The sequence below is a fragment of the Pseudophryne corroboree genome, chromosome 5 (assembly GCF_028390025.1).
Source record: "Pseudophryne corroboree isolate aPseCor3 chromosome 5, aPseCor3.hap2, whole genome shotgun sequence".
Taxonomy (NCBI): domain Eukaryota; kingdom Metazoa; phylum Chordata; class Amphibia; order Anura; family Myobatrachidae; genus Pseudophryne; species Pseudophryne corroboree.
The window spans coordinates 541,066,978-541,086,218 of record NC_086448.1 but is presented as its reverse complement, the minus strand read 5'-3'; the positions used below and the strand labels follow the sequence as shown (position 1 = coordinate 541,086,218).

At 47.7% G+C, this 19,241-nt stretch overlaps 1 protein-coding gene across 3 annotated transcripts in view; it reads right to left on the bottom strand.

The window, feature by feature from the left end:
* The window catches only part of JARID2 (jumonji and AT-rich interaction domain containing 2), a 365,382-nt gene that overhangs the window by 182,675 nt on the left and 163,466 nt on the right, over positions 1–19,241 (bottom strand). The gene's annotated exons all lie outside the window — the stretch shown is intronic.

Genomic DNA, 19,241 nt, shown 5'->3' with positions numbered 1-19,241 from the left:
ATTCTAGGTACTGCTAAAAGTCCTTCATCTACAGATCGCAGTAATCGAGTGGGGCAGTATGGGGTCAGAAGCTGTTTCAGGTACCTTGGGCCTTGGTCATGTAATGCTTTGAAACTCAGTAAGCCAATCTTGAAGATGATTCGCCATCGTACAGGCAGCCAGTGAAGGGAGTAGAGGATGGGTGTTATGTGGCTAGAACGGGGTTGGTTGGTTAATAGCCTGGCAGCTGTGTTTTGCACCAGCTATAAGCGCTGCAATTCTTTTGCTGGTAGACCAAGGTAGAGGGCATTACAGTAGTCTAAACGAGATGATACAAATGCATGTATGACTTTTGGCATATCATCTGAGGGAATTAAGTGCTTGATTCTGGCTATGTTCCTCAGGTGAAAGAATGAGGATTTGATTGTGGCTGATATCTGATGTTTAAGCGTCAAGCCACCATCCAGGACAACGCCAAGATTCCGCACACGATCACTGGTCTGTAATTCTGAATCCCCGAGTGTAAGTCCAGTTGGTTGGCTATGCTGCAGTCTTGTCCTTTGATGTTGCGGTCGTATCATAAGGACCTCTGTTTTATCCGGGTTCAGTCGCAGCCAACTGGCGCTCATCCACTCCTGTAGTTCAGCTAGACAGCCATTTAGGGTTGCTATTGGGTTATCAGTGCCCGGAGCAAAGGACAAGTACCGTTGTGTATCATCGGCATAGCAGTGGTAGACCAGGCCATGGCGCCTGATTATTTCGCCGAATGGGAGCATGTATACTGCAAAAAGCATGGGGGATAGTATAGAGCCTTGTGGGACACCACATGGCAATGGCACTGATGAGTATAATCCAGATGATACTCTCTGTGACCTGCCTGTGAGAAATTATTTGAACCAGCTTAGGACTGTGCCATCCAGACCACAGAAATGTATCAGTCGCTCAATCAGAAGCCCATGGTCCACGGTATCAAATGCTGCCGAGAGATCCAGAAGGATTAATATTGAACAGTCACCTCTGTCTTTTGCCATCAGAAGATCATTTAACACACACACCAGGGCTGTTTCAGTGCTATGTCTTCTCCTGAATCCTGATTGAAATGGATCAGAAATATCATGGGTTGTCAGGCGGGTTTCCAGTTGATTTGCAACGACTTTCTCAATAACCTTTCCTAGTAAAGGAAGGTTTGATACCGGTCTGTAGTTGGTCATGCAGTCGGGATCTAAATTAGGTTTTTTAAGAAGCGGTCTAACAATTGCTTCCTTTAGGGGTCCAGAAAAAATGCCTGTCTGCAAAGAGCATTGAACAATTTTTGTAAAGACAGGACCAATTATATCCATACAACCTATTAGAAGCTTGGTTGAGGCAGGGTCCAGATCACAGGTGGTGGGACGCAAAATCCGAGCAATTTCAGCAGTGTCCTTTACATCCACTGGGTCAAAGCTGGTCCATGAAGGCAGGTAGCTTATATTGGCAGGCTTTGTAGTTTGGCACTCCTTTGATGGCACTGTGGAGATTCCAGCCCGGATGGTGGATATTTTATCTGCAAAGAAGTTTGCAAACTCGTTGCATCTTGCCTGGGAGAGGGTATCATCAGTCTGCAGGCATGCTGGCTTGCAAAGCATCTCCACTGTGCGGAAAAGTTGAGCTGGCCTATTGTTTGCTGCTGTGATCTCATTTGACAGGAACTGTGCTTTATTACGAGTGATTGTCGATTGATATTCTTCGTTATGCTTTATTAGTTTTATTTTGTCATCCACTAGGTTAGTCTTCCTCCATCGTCTTTCCAGTCTACGCCCCTGTTCTTGAGCTCACTAACACTGTTGTCGAACCATGGAGCTTGACATTGTGGTTTACGAGGTCTTAAACGCACAGGGGCGATAATATCAATTGCAGCCATAACATCCCTATTATAATAACGGACTAGGGAACAGGGATCTTCACAGGCACCCAGTATAGCAGAGAGATCCAGATTTGCTGCAAGAGCCTGGGGAGTCATACCCCTCCTTGGACGATACCTGGTCAACTCCACTGGCAGAGATCTTATTTGAGGGGTTGCAACTGAGAACCAGAGGGAGTAGTGGTCTGACCAGATGACTGGGTTTATTTTTAGGTCAGTGACTTCTAATCCAATCTGAAAGACAAGGTCGAGAGTGTGACTACTTTTATGTGTGGCAGAGGGAATGACCTGTGTGAAGCCCAGACCATTCATTGTGCACAGGAGGTCTTGGCCAAGGCGTGAGAGCTCATCATCCACCCATGCATTGAAATCCCCGAGGATGAGCCATTTTTGATGTTCCAGAACCAGGCCAGCAACAGTGTCTGCAATTTCTTGTAGAAATATCTTTCCATCTCCAGGTGGCCGGTAAATGAGAAGTACTCTGAAACCTAATCCTGTCGAACTCCAGGCAGCAATGCACTCAAATGAGCGAGTAGTTTCAATAGGGTGGACCCTAAGTTTAAGTTCTTTTTTTGAAGCAGATAGCCACCCCGCCACCCCTGCGGTCCAGTCTTGGGTTGTTGATGACAGAGTAGTTTGTTGGTACTGCAGCCTCCAATATAGGTGCTGCATTTTCATCTAGCCAGGTCTCTGTAATACAGGCTAGATCTGCAGATTCAATAAGGTCAGCAATTGTTGCAGTCTTGTTTCTTATAGATCTGACATTACAAAAGACTGACCTGATTGGGCATACCAGAGGGCCTTCAGTTTTCTTTATGTTAAGTGCAGGAGCTCTGGGTATGGGGGTCACAAAGTGAGAGTTGACAGTACTGTCCTTCCAAACACAGGGCCGTCTTTTGGGTATCACTTCTATTTGATTGTTCTTTGAGTATGGGGGTGAGCAGGTGGGCAAAGGACTTAGATGGTTACCGGGGGGAAATACATTTCCGGCCTGCTCGCTTCCCACGAATGCACATGTGTTTTCTTTTTAAAATGCCAAGGGATTGGAGAATAGAAGCCTGTGATGGTGTGATAGGAACTGCAGAACGTGGTGGGCGGAGTGAAAGAATGAAGCTGGAGCAATACGTATACATTTCGGTCATCAATGACAGATTACTATAAGTTTGAGCTGCATATAATGATGAGAGAGGGAGAGAAAGCAGTGTTATTTTTTTTTTTTTTTTTTTTCTTTTTCCTTTTTGTGTTTTGTTTTCCCCCAATTCGGTATGTGATCCAAAATTATAATGGGATTATGAACAGAGTTATTGCTATAACCTATTGTGTATATTTGAAGCAAGTAATAAATAAAATAACTGCTGATTTAGTCAATTATCCAAGGATAGGCAGTCTTTTGGAAAGGTGTTAGAAGCCAATTCCTACTGTGTAGGTGTGAAAAGTCTCAGTGTGAGAGGCCTTTGAAGTAGATTTTTTTTGTGGGGGTAGTGATAACGTGTCCTGGAAATGGATCCTGATTTTAAACAGTGAGCCTTCAGCAATTCAGAGCCTGAATATACTGATATTAGTAGATTAATGCAATAAGTCAGTTATTTGTTGCTCAGAGAACAGAGGTGGATGATGTCTAAGTGAGGGGCTGGATGTAGCCAAAGATAGGTTGTAATCCACAGTACCTTATCTGGATAATGTCCAATGCAGAGTACAGCAGCTGCTAAACTGAAGGATTTCTCAGTGGAGATATGCAGAGGATTCAGTCCAGGATTCAATCCAGTGTGTATCTCAGCGCAGGAATGCAATCCGTTGGTTTTGATGAAATGTCCGCGTAGAGTAGTACAAGTTAAAGGTAAGTCCTTGGATATTTATGATGATTCATAGGTCGGTTGTGGTGAATTTAAGCTGTTTTATGGAGATGATCAGGAGCATACAAAAGGTGAGGCAGCCATCTTGGGCGCCAGTGCCCAAGATGGCTGCCCAATAGATAGTTAACTTAGAGCACACAGGTTAATATTCAAGTTACCAAGAGTAATGTCAAGAACATTTTTTTTTTAAGGCTAATGTTAATTAAAAAAACCTAACCCCTCATCAAACAGCTAAAATTATCCCTGCTTTCAGATAATATGGTCTTCTACTGGTATACTGCTACCAGTGAATGTGCCACAAGCCTACATTTCTAACAAAACAACCATTGTGTAAAACTACACCAGTTGTATATACACTGTATGTGGGTGTGAACAGATGTAAGAAAGTCTGGAGCTATCTGGTGGCATATAGCTGCACTTATTCACCCTGACTTACAATGGAAAGTTCATTGAAACAGACTGCCCTCTGCCATCGCCACCCGTGGGCTGCAGTGTCCGGCAGGTGGAAAAAATAGGATTTTGGTACTTACCAGGTAAATCCTTTTCTTTGAATCCATAGGGGGCACTGGAGTACTCTTGGGATATGGACGGGATTCCGTAGGAACAGCACTGAATATTTAAATTTAGAACACTCCACCCCTCCATATCCCCGAGTACCTCAGTGTTTTTTACTGAGCCGAACAGGAACTATAGAGAGGTTGACAATGGAGTATTACATATAACATAACGTACAATAACGAAGTTGACACATAACGTTACTGACAACTAAACAGTTGACACCCTAACCAGCACTTGTAATTTGAACCAGTCGGTGAAAATAAGAATTTACTTACCGATAATTCTATTTCTCGGAGTCCGTAGTGGATGCTGGGGTTCCTGAAAGGACCATGGGGAATAGCGGCTCCGCAGGAGACAGGGCACAAAAAGTAAAGCTTTAGGATCAGGTGGTGTGCACTGGCTCCTCCCCCTATGACCCTCCTCCAAGCCTCAGTTAGGATACTGTGCCCGGACGAGCGTACACAATAAGGAAGGATTTATGAATCCCGGGTAAGACTCATACCAGCCACACCAATCACACTGTACAACCTGTGATCTGAACCCAGTTAACAGTATGATAACAGCGGAGCCTCTGAAAGATGGCTCACAACAATAATAACCCGATTTTTGTAACTATGTACAAGTATTGCAGATAATCCGCACTTGGGATGGGCGCCCAGCATCCACTACGGACTCCGAGAAATAGAATTATCGGTAAGTAAATTCTTATTTTCTCTATCGTCCTAGTGGATGCTGGGGTTCCTGAAAGGACCATGGGGATTATACCAAAGCTCCCAAACGGGCGGGAGAGTGCGGATGACTCTGCAGCACCGAATGAGAGAACTCCAGGTCCTCCTTAGCCAGGTTATCAAATTTGTAGGATTTTACAAACGTGTTTGCCCCTGACTAAATAGCCGCTCGGCAAAGTTGTAAAGCCGAGACCCCTCGGGCAGCCGCCCAAGATGAGCCCACCTTCCTTGTGGAATGGGCATTTACATATTTTGGCTGTGGCAGGCCTGCCACAGAATGTGCAAGCTGAATTGTATTACACATCCAACTAGCAAAAGTCTGCTTAGAAGCAAGAGCACCCAGTTTGTTGGGTGCATACAGGATAACAGCAAGTCAGTTTTCCTGACTCCAGCCGTCCTGGAACCTATATTTTCAGGGCCCTGACCACATCTAGCAACTTGGAGTCCTCCAAGTCCCTAGTAGGCGCAAGACACCACAATAAGCTGGTTCAGGTGAAACACTGACACCACCTTAGGGAGAGAACTGGGGACGAGTCCGCAGCTCTGCCCTGTCCGAATGGACAAACAGATATGGGCTTTTTTGAGAAAAAAACCACCAATTTGACACTCGCCTGGTCCAGGCCAGGTCCAAGAGCATGTTCACTTTTCATGTGAGATGCTTCAAATCCACAGATTTGACTGGTTTACCAATGTGTTTTGAGGAATCCCAGAACTACGTTGAGATCCCACAGTGCCACTGGAGGCACAAAAGGGGGTTGTATATGCAATACTCCCTTGACAAACTTCTGGACTTCAGGAACTGAAGCCAATTCTTTCTGGAAGAAAAATCGACAGGGCCGAAATTTGAACCTTAATGGACCTTAATTTGAGGCCCATAGACACTCCTGTTTGCAGGAAATGCAGGAATCGACCGAGTTGAAATTTCTTCGTGGGGCCTTCCTGGCCTCACACCACGCAACATATTTTCGCCACATGTGGTGATAATGTTGTGCGGTCACCTCCTTTCTGGCTTTGACCAGGGTAGGAATGACCTCTTCCTGAATGCCTTTTCCCTTAGGATCCGGCGTTCCACCGCCATGCCGTCAAACGCAGCTGCGGTAAGTCTTGGAACAGACATGGTACTTGCTGAAACAAGTCCCTTCTTAGCGGCAGAGGCCATAAGTCCTCTGTGAGCATCTCTTGAAGTTCCGGGTACCAAGTCCTTCTTGGCCAATCCGGAGCCATGAGTATAGTTCTTACTCCTCTACGTCTTATAATTCTCAGTACCTTAGGTATGAATAGCAGAGGATGGAACACATACACCGACTGGTACACCCACGGTGTTACCAGAACGTCCACAGCTATTGCCTGAGGGTCTCTTAACCTGGCGCAATACCTGTCCCGTTTTTTGTTCAGACGGGACGCCATCATGTCCACCTTTGGTAATTCCCAACGGTTTACAATCATGTGGAAAACTTCCTCATGAAGTTCCCACTCTGCCGGGTGGAGGTCGTGCCTACTGAGGAAGTCTGCTTCCCAGTTTCCATTCCCGGAATGAAACACTGCTGACAGTGCTATCACATGATTTTCCGCCCAGCGAAAAGTCCTTGCAGTTTTTGCCACTGCCCTCCTGCTTCTTGTGCCGCCCTGTCTATTTACGTGGGCGACTGCCGTGATGTTTTATCCCACTGGATCAATACCGGCTGACCTTGAAGCAGAGGTCTTGCTAAGCTTAGAGCATTATAAATTTACCCTTAGCTATATTTATGTGGAGAAAAGTCTCCAGACTTGATCACACTCCCTGGAAATTTTTTCCTTGTGTGACTGCTCCCCAGCCTCTCGGGCTGGCCTCCGTGGTCACCAACATCCAAAACTGAATGCAGAATCTGCGGCCCTCTAGAAGATGAGCACTCTGTAACCACCACAGGAGAGACACCCTTGTCCTTGGATATAGGGTTATCCGCTGATGCATCTGAAGATGCGATCCGGACCATTTGTCCAGCAGATCCCACTGAAAAGTTCTTGCATGAAATCTGCCGACTGGAATTGCTTCGAAGGAAGTCACCATTTTTTTACCATGGCCCTTGTGCAATGATGCACTGATTTTAGGAGGTTCCTGACTAGCTCGGATAACTCCCTGGCTTTCTCTTCCGGGAGAAACACCTTTTTCTGGACTGTGTCCAGAATCATCCCTAAGCACAGGAGACTTGTTGTCGGGATCATGCTACTCCGACCTCCAACTGTTCCCTGGACTTTGCCCTTATCAGGAGATCGTCCAAGTAAGGGATAATTAAGACGCCTTTTCTTCGAAGAAGAACCATCATTTCGGCCATTACCTTGGTAAAGACCCGGGGTGCCGTGGACAATCCAAACGGCAGCGTCTGAAACTGATAGTGACAGTTCTGTACCACGAACCTGAGGTACCCTTAGTGATAAGGGCAAATTTGGGACATGGAGGTAAGCATCCCTGATGTCTCGGGACACCATATAGTCCCCTTCTTCCCGGTTCGTTATCACTGCTCTGAGTGACTCCATCTTGATTTGAACCTTTGTAAGTGTTCAAATTTTTTTAGATTTAGAATAGGTCTCACCTAGCCTTCTGGCTTCAGTACCACAATATAGTGTGGAATAATACCCCTTTTCTTGTTGTAGGAGGGGTAATTTAATTATCACCTGCTGGGAATACAGCTCGTGAATTGTTTCCCATACTGCCTCCTTGTCGGAGGGAGACCTTGGTAAAGCAGACTTCAGGAGCCTGCGCAGGGGAAACGTCTCGACATTCCAATCTGTACCCCTGGGATACTACTTGTAGGATCCAGGGGTCCTGTACGGTCTCAGCGTCATGCTGAGAGCTTGTCAGAAGCGGTGGAACGCTTCTGTTCCTGGGAATGGGCTGCCTGCTGCAGTCTTCTTCCCTTTCCTCTATCCCTGGGCAGATATGACTCTTATAGGGACGAAAGGACTGAAGCTGAAAAGACGGTGTCTTTTTCTGCAGAGATGTGACTTAGGGTAAAAAACGGTGGATTTTCCAGCAGTTGCCGTGGCCACCAGGTCCGATGGACCGACCCCAAATAACTCCTCTTCCTTTATACGGCAATACACCTTTGTGCCGTTTGGAATCTGCATCACCTGACCACTGTCGTGTCCATAAACATCTTCTGGCAGATATGGACATCGCACTTACTCTTGATGCCAGAGTGCAAATATCCCTCTGTGCATCTCGCATATATAGAAATGCATCCTTTAAATGCTCTATAGTCAATAAAATACTGTCCCTGTCAAGGGTATCAATATTTTTAGTCAGGGAATCCGACCAAGCCACCCCAGCTCTGCACATCCAGGCTGAGGCGATCGCTGGTCGCAGTATAACACCAGTATGTGTGTATATACTTTTTATGATATTTTCCAGCCTCCTGTCAGCTGGCTCCTTGAGGACGGCCCTATCTATAGACGGTACCGCCACTTGTTCTGATAAGCGTGTGAGCGCCTTATCCACCCTAAGGGGTGTTTCCCAACGCGCCCTAACTTCTGGCGGGAAAGGGTATACCGCCCATATTTTCTATCGGGGGGAACCCAAGCATCATCACACACTTCATTTAATTTATCTGATTCAGGAAAAACTACGGTAGTTTTTTCACATCCCACATAATACCCTCTTTTGTGGTACTTGTAGTATCAGAAATATGTAACACCTCCTTCATTGCCCTTAACGTGTGGCCCTAATAAGGAATACGTTTGTTTATTCACCGTCGACACTGGATTCAGTGTCCCTGTCTGTGTCTGTGTCTGTGTCGACCGACTAAAGTAAACGGGCGTTTTAAAACCCCTGACGGTGTTTTTGAGACGTCTGGACCGGTACTAATTGTTTGTCGGCCGTCTCATGTCGTCAACCGACCTTGCCGCGTGTTGACATTATCACGTAATTCCCTAAATAAGCCATCCATTCCGGTGTCGACTCCCTAGAGAGTGACATCACCATTACAGGCAATTGCTCCGCCTCCTCACCAACATCGTCCTCATACATGTCGACACACACGTACCGACACACAGCACACACACAGTGAATGCTCTGATAGAGGACAGGACCTACTAGCCCTTTGGAGAGACAGAGGGAGAGTTTGCCAGCACACACCAAAAACGCTATAATTATATAGGGACAACCTTATATAAGTGTTTTCCCTTATAGCATCTTTTTTATATATTTCTAACGCCAAATTAGTGCCCCCCCTCTCTGTTTTAACCCTGTTTCTGTAGTGCAGTGCAGGGGAGAGCCTGGGAGCCTTCCCTCCAGCCTTTCTGTGAGGGAAAATGGCGCTGTGTGCTGAGGAGATAGGCCCCGCCCCTTTTTCGGCGGCCTCGTCTCCCGCTCTTAACGGATTCTGGCAGGGGTTAAATATCTCCATATAGCCTCCGGGGGCTATATGTGAGGTATTTTTAGCCAAAAATAGGTTTTCATTGCCTCCCAGGGCGCCCCCCTCCCAGCGCCCTGCACCCTCAGTGACTGCCGTGTGAAGTGTGCTGAGAGGAAATGGCGCACAGCTGCAGTGCTGTGCGCTACCTTAAGAAGACTGAGGAGTCTTCATGCCGCCGATTTCGGACCTTCTTCTTGTTTCAGCATCTGCAAGGGGGCCGGCGGCGAGGCTCCGGTGACCATCCAGGCTGTACCTGTGATCGTCCCTCTGGAGCTAATGTCCAGTAGCCAAAGAAGCCAATCCATCCTGCACGCAGGTGAGTTCACTTCTTCTCCCCTAAGTCCCTCGTTGCAGTGATCCTGTTGCCAGCAGGACTCACTGTAAAATAAAAAACCTAAGCTAAACTTTTCTAAGCAGCTCTTTAGGAGAGCCACCTAGATTGCACCCTTCTCGGCCGGGCACAAAAATCTAACTGAGGCTTGGAGGAGGGTCATAGGGGGAGGAGCCAGTGCACACCACCTGATCCTAAAGCTTTACTTTTTGTGCCCTGTCTCCTGCGGAGCCGCTATTCCCCATGGTCCTTTCAGGAACCCCAGCATCCACTAGGACGATAGAGAAAGTGTGTTACCATAAGATCCTCAGAACTCACCACAACTAGGTAAAACTGCTCTGGGTGGGCGTCCAGTGCCCCCTATGGATTCAAAGAAAAGGATTTACCTGGTAAGTACCAAAATCCTATTTTCTTTATCATCCACTAGGGGTCACTGGAGTACTCTTGGGACGTACCAAAGCTTCCCCCGTGGGCGGGAGAGCTGTTTGGCACTTGTCACACTAGGCGGCCAAAGCTAGATGCTGATGCCGCAAACGTATCAAACTTGTAAAAGCGCACAAACGTGTGCACTGAAGACCATGTAGCCGCACGGCAAAGCTGCGTCGTAGAAGCTCCCCGACCAGCTGCCCATGAAGTTCCCACAGAACGTGTGGAATGAGCGGTTACTGACGTAGGCGGTTGTAACCTAGCATGAAGGTAAGCCTGACGTATGGTCAGTTTTATCCATCTGGATAAGGTTTGTTTAGACGCTGGCCAACCCATCTTGGCAGCATCATAGAGAACAAACAACGTATCCGTCTTACGAACTGAAGACGTTCGGGATACATAAACGCGTAATGCGCGTACCACATCCAGAGTTCCAGAATGTGCCGTCAACACAGGAACTACTATTGGTTGATTGATGTGAAAAGATGACACTACCTTTGGTAAGAAAGCGGGATTCGTACGAAGTTCCGCTCTGTCATCATGAAACACCAAATACGGTGACTTGCATGACAAGGCACCCAAATCCGAAACACGCCTTGCCGAAGCTAAGGCTAGAAGAAAAATTGTTTTCCAAGTGAGAAACTTTATATCCACTTGCTGTAAGGGTTCAAAATATGAAGACTGTAAGAACTCTAAAACCAGATTCAAGTCCCATGGCGCTGTAGGTGGAATGAATGGAGGCTGTACTCTGAGGACACCTTGGAGAAAAGTGCGTATAGACGGCAATAGAGCCAATCGTCTTTGAAAGTAAATTGACAAAGCAGATACCTGCACCTTTAGTGTAGATAAACGCAGTCCTCCATCTAACCCTGTTTGTAGAAACAACAAAAGGCGGGATAACTTGAAAGATGATGTCGGAAACTTCCGAGCTTCACACCAACCTATATAGGCACGCCATATTCTGTAATAATGAGCTGCCGTAACCGGCTTCCTAGCTCGTAACATGGTTGGTATAACCGAATCTGGGATGCCCTCTCTTCTTAAGAGGGCGGTCTCAACAGCCACCCCGTCAAACGCAGCCGCGCTAAATCGGGGTAAAGGAACGGACCCTGTTGCAACAGGTCTGGGCGTAGTGGGAGTGGCCAAGGATCGTCTGCGAGTAGTCCTCGGAGATCCGAGAACCAAGCTCTCCGAGGCCAATGAGGCGCCACTAGTATGACTGTGACAGACTCTCTTTTGATCCGTTTTAGCACCAGAGGGAGCAACGGAAACGGTGGAAACAGATACACAAGACTGTACGGCCACGCGACAGTGAGAGCGTCCACAGCCACTGCCTTTGGATCTCTTGTTCTGGACACATACTGGAACGTTTGGTGATTGTGTCGAGACGCCATCAGGTCCACCTGAGGATAACCCCATCGCTGAACCAACATGTGAAACACTTCTGGATTTAATGCCCTTTCGCCTGGATGAAAATCCCGACGACTGAGATAATCCGCTTCCCAGTTGTCCACTCGCGGAATGAACACGGCCGACAATATCACCTGGTGGCATTCCGCCCAATTGAGGATTCGAGCTACTTCCCGCATTGCCATGCGGCTTCTCGTTCCTCCTTGTTTGTTGATGTATGCGACCGCCGTCGCATTGTCTGACTGCACTTGGACAGGCTGAGAGCGAAGCATGTGCACTGCTTGTCGTAGCGCATTGTAAATTGCGCGGAGTTCCAGGACATTTATAGACAGCAATTTTTTCGTGATCCGCCCAGAGACCCTGGAGCTGACAATTTTGAATTACCGCTCCCCAACCTCTGAGACTGGCGTCCGTAGTTCGAATTATCCAATTCCAGCCTCCGAACCGTCTTCCTGCGGTTAAATTGTGTTCCTTGAGCCACCAGAGCAGAGATACTCTTGCCCTTGGCGACAACCTCACCCTGTGGTGAATTTGCAGATGCGAGCCCGACCACTGGGCGAGCACATTCAGTTGAAATGGACGCGAATGAAATCTTCCAAACTGAAGCGCTTCGAAAGCTGCCACCATTGTGCCTAAGAGGCGAATGCACAAGTGTACCGACACTGTGCATGGCTTGAGCACTAATTGTACTAGATGGCGTAGAATTTGTACTTTCTGCTGTGGTAGGTAAATTCTTTGATTGACCGTATCGAGAATCATACCTAGAAATTGAAGGCGTTGAGACGGAATTAGATGTGATTTCTTGAAGTTGACAATCCAACCGCGTTGAACCAGTACATCGTATGTTAGCAGCGTATGTTGGAGAAGTATCTGTTGAGACGGAGCTTTGATGAGCAGATCGTCTAAATACGGAACTATTGTCACTCCCAGGGATCTGAGATGAGCTATCATCACAGACATCACTTTGGTGAATACCCGAGGCGCTGATGACAGGCCAAACGGTAGAGCCTGAAACTGGTAATGGTTCTGGCGTATTGCAAACCGTAAGAATTTCTGATGAGGCGACCAAATTGGAATGTGTAAGTACGCATCCTTGAGATCTAGCGCAATCATAAATTCCTTTGGCTCTAAACTCGCAATCACCGAACGCAGAGACTCCATCTTGAATCTGTAGTAAGTTACGTACTGATTGAGACCCTTTAAGTTCAATATTGGTCTGACTGAGCCATCCGGCTTTGGTACCACAAACAGACTTGAATAATAACCCTGACCCTGTTGGTGTACAGGGACCGGAATCAAAACTGCTGAATCCAGTAGGGACTGAATGGCAATTTGCAGAACCGTCCTCTTGTCGTCTGACAGAGGCAATCCTGTCTTGAAAAACCGCAGAGGCGGAAGACAGTCGAACTCTATTTTGTAACCTTTTAACACTAAATTGCGGATCCACCCATCCGCGGATGTGCGGAACCACGCCAAATGGAACGTCTGAAGGCGTGCTCCCACAATCGGAGAACCGAGATGGGCTGGTAGCCCGTCATGCCACTGGCTTGTCGGTAACCTTAGCGTCCTGGCGAGTTGTGTTGGTTTGTTGGAACCCACGTCCGCGACTACGTCTAGCAGGCGTGGCTGTTCCTCTTCCACGTTCTCGAAAGGGCTGAGGTCTAAAGGATTTGAACGAAGGTCCAGCGTACCTTCTTCTTGATACCGGTGGAGGCAATGGTAAGAAAACAGACTTACCTCCCGTAGCCTCAGCAATCCATGCGTCCAATTCAGGACCAAACAACTTCTTGCCATCGTAAGGCAACGCTTCTATACCTCGTTTGACCTCTGCCTCCGCATGATAAGCACGCAGCCAGAGTGCTCTTCGTGCCGTAACTAGCGACGATGAAATACGAGAAGTGAGCTGACAGACGTCAGTAGACGCTGTACAGAGATACTCTACAGACTCAATCATTTGATTTACAAGAAGTATCAGGTTTTCGTCATGTAAAGCAGATTTGAGTTCTGTAAGCCATATTATGAGTGCCTTAGTGACCCAAATGCCAACCAATCCAGGTCTCAGCATCACACCTGCTGCTACATACATGGATTTTAGCATAGTTTCTATCTTGCGATCTGAAGGATCTTTAAGCGTAGTAGCTGCTGGCACTGGTATGGTTAATTTCTTGGTAAGTTTTGACACTGAAGAATCAACTATTGGTGGATTCTCCCATGTACATGTTACAGAGTCTGGAAACGGGTAACTAGACTTAAATCTGCGAGGTATAGAAAACCGTTTATCTGGAGTCTGTCGTGTTTCTACTAACATCTGATTAAGAGATTCCGACACAGGAAAACTTATTGGAGTTTTTTGTCGTTTAGTAAATACGACCTGATCATTTGTGAGAGGCTCCTCAGTTTCAGTAAACTTCAGAGACTGACGTACCGCTCTGATGAGATCATCAATGCCGGAACTGTTAAAATCCTCGCCATCTGACTCCACTTCGCCCTCCTCACCCTCATCTTGTTCCGTGAGGTCTGGCATGGAATCGTCAGAGTGCAACATAGCAGAAACTGGAAAATCATAAGACGCCTCCGGTAGTTCTGGCGGTCTCACCCTAGACTCAGATCTTGCCGTTTCCCGCTCCTGACGAGCGGCGGTCAATTCTGATTGTAACCTATCTAGTACATTTACTAACATACCCCACGGAGGGTCCGGTGAGGACATTGGTTGTAAAACTGGAGCAGAAATGGTATTCTGAACCGAATCCACAAAACATACTGTACATGTGGTAGATCCACTTTGCAATTATGCTTTTTAGTTTTTGCTGGTGCCTTACTCATTATGGCGACAGACAATACAATACACAAAAAACAGACACTTGCACGACTCAGTAAAATAGTAGTAAGGTGTCTCTGTATATAAATCTGGCCAAGTGCAGTACACGTGGCCAGTACTATGAAATGTGATCCCAAATTCCCACTAACACCCCTGCGCCTCCGGTGGAGTAGAGATGTAGGCCAGGAACGTTCTGGAATCACAGCAGGAAGACACAGGAAGCATGTTAAAATGGCCCCCATGCTATGCTTACACATATAATCCTAGTGCTGGTTACAAACTTTCACTGATTATAATGCAAATATCCCTGCAGCCTAGCATCTGCTGGTGCTGCAGTATTTCTTATGCCGCTCTATTGCCCCCTTATTTATTGCCCCCCCCTCCGCCTGTGGTAATGGCTGCATGCTCTTTCAGATTCAGAGCAGCGGCAGCGCAGCGTGTGGGGCCCCAGCGGGTATCGCCGAGCGGATCGTCTGTGAGCCCGGGTGAGCAGCGCGTAACACAGCGGTGGGACCCGGAGCAGTAGCAGCGGCCGGCGCCGTGAACGGGAGAGCTGCGGCGGCCGGACGCCCTGTGAGCGGCAGAGCAGCGGCGGCCGGAGCCGTTGTGGAGCGGAAGAGCAGCGGCGGGCGGCTGAGTGGGGACAGCAGCGGCGGGCGGCTGAGTGGGGACAGCAGCGGCGGGCGGCTGAGCAGCGCGCTAACAATGTCCCCACACCTCGGGGCGGCAGCGGGAGCTGACCGCCGTTCACATACCTTTTATCCTGCAGCTTGTGAGGAGGCTCCGACGGGGCTTCTGAACAAGCGCCGGCCAGCCTGTGCAGGAGGCTGTGTGTGGCTGTGAGGGAGCTCTTTTAGAGAGGCCCGACACGCCCCTGCTGCTATCAGCAGCTGTACTATCCCTGACCCTGCCTTTTGGAAGGGGGAAAGGGATGTATAAAATAGAAAAAATAAGAATTTACTTACCGATAATTCTATTTCTCGGAGTCCGTAGTGGATGCTGGGGTTCCTGAAAGGACCAAGGGGGGGGAATAGCGGCTCCGCAGGAGACAGGGCACAAAAAGTAAAGCTTTAGGATCAGGTGGTGTGCACTGGCTCCTCCCCCTATGACCCTCCTCCAAGCCTCAGTTAGGATACTGTGCCCGGACGAGCGTACACAATAAGGAAGGATTTATGAATCCCGGGTAAGACTCATACCAGCCACACCAATCACACTGTACAACCTGTGATCTGAACCCAGTTAACAGTATAACAACAGCGGAGCCTCTGAAAAGATGGCTCACAACAAATAATAACCCGATTTTTGTAACTATGTACAAGTAATGCAGATAATCCGCACTTGGGATGGGCGCCCAGCATCCACTACGGACTCCGAGAAATAGAATTATCGGTAAGTAAATTCTTATTTTCTCTATCGTCCTAGTGGATGCTGGGGTTCCTGAAAGGACCATGGGGATTATACCAAAGCTCCCAAACGGGCGGGAGAGTGCGGATGACTCTGCAGCACCGAATGAGAGAACTCCAGGTCCTCCTTAGCCAGGGTATCAAATTTGTAGGATTTTACAAACGTGTTTGCCCCTGACTAAATAGCCGCTCGGCAAAGTTGTAAAGCCGAGACCCCTCGGGCAGCCGCCCAAGATGAGCCCACCTTCCTTGTGGAATGGGCATTTACATATTTTGGCTGTGGCAGGCCTGCCACAGAATGTGCAAGCTGAATTGTATTACACATCCAACTAGCAAAAGTCTGCTTAGAAGCAAGAGCACCCAGTTTGTTGGGTGCATACAGGATAACAGCAAGTCAGTTTTCCTGACTCCAGTCGTCCTGGAACCTATATTTTCCAGGGCCCTGACCACATCTAGCAAATTGGAGTCCTCCAAGTCCCTAGTAGGCGCAAGACACCACAATAAGCTGGTTCAGGTGAAACACTGACACCACCTTAGGGAGAGAACTGGGGACGAGTCCGCAGCTCTGCCCTGTCCGAATGGACAAACAGATATGGGCTTTTTTGAGAAAAAAAAACCACCAATTTGACACTCGCCTGGTCCAGGCCAGGTCCAAGAGCATGTTCACTTTTCATGTGAGATGCTTCAAATCCACAGATTTGACTGGTTTTAAACCAATGTGTTTTGAGGAATCCCAGAACTACGTTGAGATCCCACAGTGCCACTGGAGGCACAAAAGGGGGTTGTATATGCAATACTCCCTTGACAAACTTCTGGACTTCAGGAACTGAAGCCAATTCTTTCTGGAAGAAAAATCGACAGGGCCGAAATTTGAACCTTAATGGACCCCAATTTGAGGCCCATAGACACTCCTGTTTGCAGGAAATGCAGGAATCGACCGAGTTGAAATTTCTTCGTGGGGCCTTCCTGGCCTCACACCACGCAACATATTTTCGCCACATGTGGTGATAATGTTGTGCGGTCACCTCCTTTCTGGCTTTGACCAGGGTAGAAATGACCTCTTCCTGAATGCCTTTTCCCTTAGGATCCGGCGTTCCACCGCCATGCCGTCAAACGCAGCTGCGGTAAGTCTTGGAACAGACATGGTACTTGCTGGAACAAGTCCCTTCTTAGCGGCAGAGGCCATAAGTCCTCTGTGAGCATCTCTTGAAGTTCCGGGTACCAAGTCCTTCTTGGCCAATCCGGAGCCATGAGTATAGTTCTTACTCCTCTACGTCTTATAATTCTCAGTACCTTAGGTATGAAAAGCAGAGGATGGAACACATACACCGACTGGTACACCAACGGTGTTACCAGAACGTCCACAGCTATTGCCTGAGGGTCTCTTAACCTGGCGCAATACCTGTCCCGTTTTTTGTTCAGACGGGACGCCATCATGTCCACCTTTGGTAATTCCGGACCATTTGTCCAGCAGATCCCACTGAAAAGTTCTTGCATGAAATCTGCCGACTGGAATTGCTTCGAAGGAAGTCACCATTTTTTTACCATGGCCCTTGTGCAATGATGCACTGATTTTAGGAGGTTCCTGACTAGCTCGGATAACTCCCTGGCTTTCTCTTCCGGGAGAAACACCTTTTTCTGGACTGTGTCCAGAATCATCCCTAAGCACAGGAGACTTGTTGTCGGGATCAGCTGCGATTTTGGAATATTTAGAATCCACCCCTGCTGTTGTAACAGTATCCGAGATAGTGCTACTCCGACCTCCAACTGTTCCCTGGACTTTGCCCTTATCAGGAGATCGTCCAAGTAAGGGATAATTAAGACGCCTTTTCTTCGAAGAAGAACCATCATTTCGGCCATTACCTTGGTAAAGACCCGGGGTGCCGTGGACAATCCAAACGGCAGCGTCTGAAACTGATAGTGACAGTTCTGTACCACGAACCTGAGGTACCCTTAGTGATAAGGGCAAATTTGGGACATGGAGGTAAGCATCCCTGATGTCTCGGGACACCATATAGTCCCCTTCTTCCCGGTTCGTTATCACTGCTCTGAGTGACTCCATCTTGATTTGAACCTTTGTAAGTGTTCAAATTTTTTTAGATTTAGAATAGGTCTCACCTAGCCTTCTGGCTTCAGTACCACAATATAGTGTGGAATAATACCCCTTTTCTTGTTGTAGGAGGGGTAATTTAATTATCACCTGCTGGGAATACAGCTCGTGAATTGTTTCCCATACTGCCTCCTTGTCGGAGGGAGACCTTGGTAAAGCAGACTTCAGGAGCCTGCGCAGGGGAAACGTCTCGACATTCCAATCTGTACCCCTGGGATACTACTTGTAGGATCCAGGGGTCCTGTACGGTCTCAGCGTCATGCTGAGAGCTTGTCAGAAGCGGTGGAACGCTTCTGTTCCTGGGAATGGGCTGCCTGCTGCAGTCTTCTTCCCTTTCCTCTATCCCTGGGCAGATATGACTCTTATAGGGACGAAAGGACTGAAGCTGAAAAGACGGTGTCTTTTTCTGCAGAGATGTGACTTAGGGTAAAAACGGTGGATTTTCCAGCAGTTGCCGTGGCCACCAGGTCCGATGGACCGACCCCAAATAACTCCTCTTCCTTTATACGGCAATACACCTTTGTGCCGTTTGGAATCTGCATCACCTGACCACTGTCGTGTCCATAAACATCTTCTGGCAGATATGGACATCGCACTTACTCTTGATGCCAGAGTGCAAATATCCCTCTGTGCATCTCGCATATATAGAAATGCATCCTTTAAATGCTCTATAGTCAATAAAATACTGTCCCTGTCAAGGGTATCAATATTTTTAGTCAGGGAATCCGACCAAGCCACCCCAGCTCTGCACATCCAGGCTGAGGCGATCGCTGGTCGCAGTATAACACCAGTATGTGTGTATATACTTTTTATGATATTTTCCAGCCTCCTGTCAGCTGGCTCCTTGAGGACGGCCCTATCTATAGACGGTACCGCCACTTGTTCTGATAAGCGTGTGAGCGCCTTATCCACCCTAAGGGGTGTTTCCCAACGCGCCCTAACTTCTGGCGGGAAAGGGTATACCGCCCATATTTTCTATCGGGGGGAACCCACGCATCATCACACACTTCATTTAATTTATCTGATTCAGGAAAAACTACGGTAGTTTTTTCACATCCCACATAATACCCTCTTTTGTGGTACTTGTAGTATCAGAAATATGTAACACCTCCTTCATTGCCCTTAACGTGTGGCCCTAATAAGGAATACGTTTGTTTATTCACCGTCGACACTGGATTCAGTGTCCCTGTCTGTGTCTGTGTCGACCGACTAAAGTAAACGGGCGTTTTAAAACCCCTGACGGTGTTTTAGAGACGTCTGGACCGGTACTATTTGTCGGCCGTCTCATGTCGTCAACCGACCTTGGCGCGTGTTGACATTATCACGTAATTCCC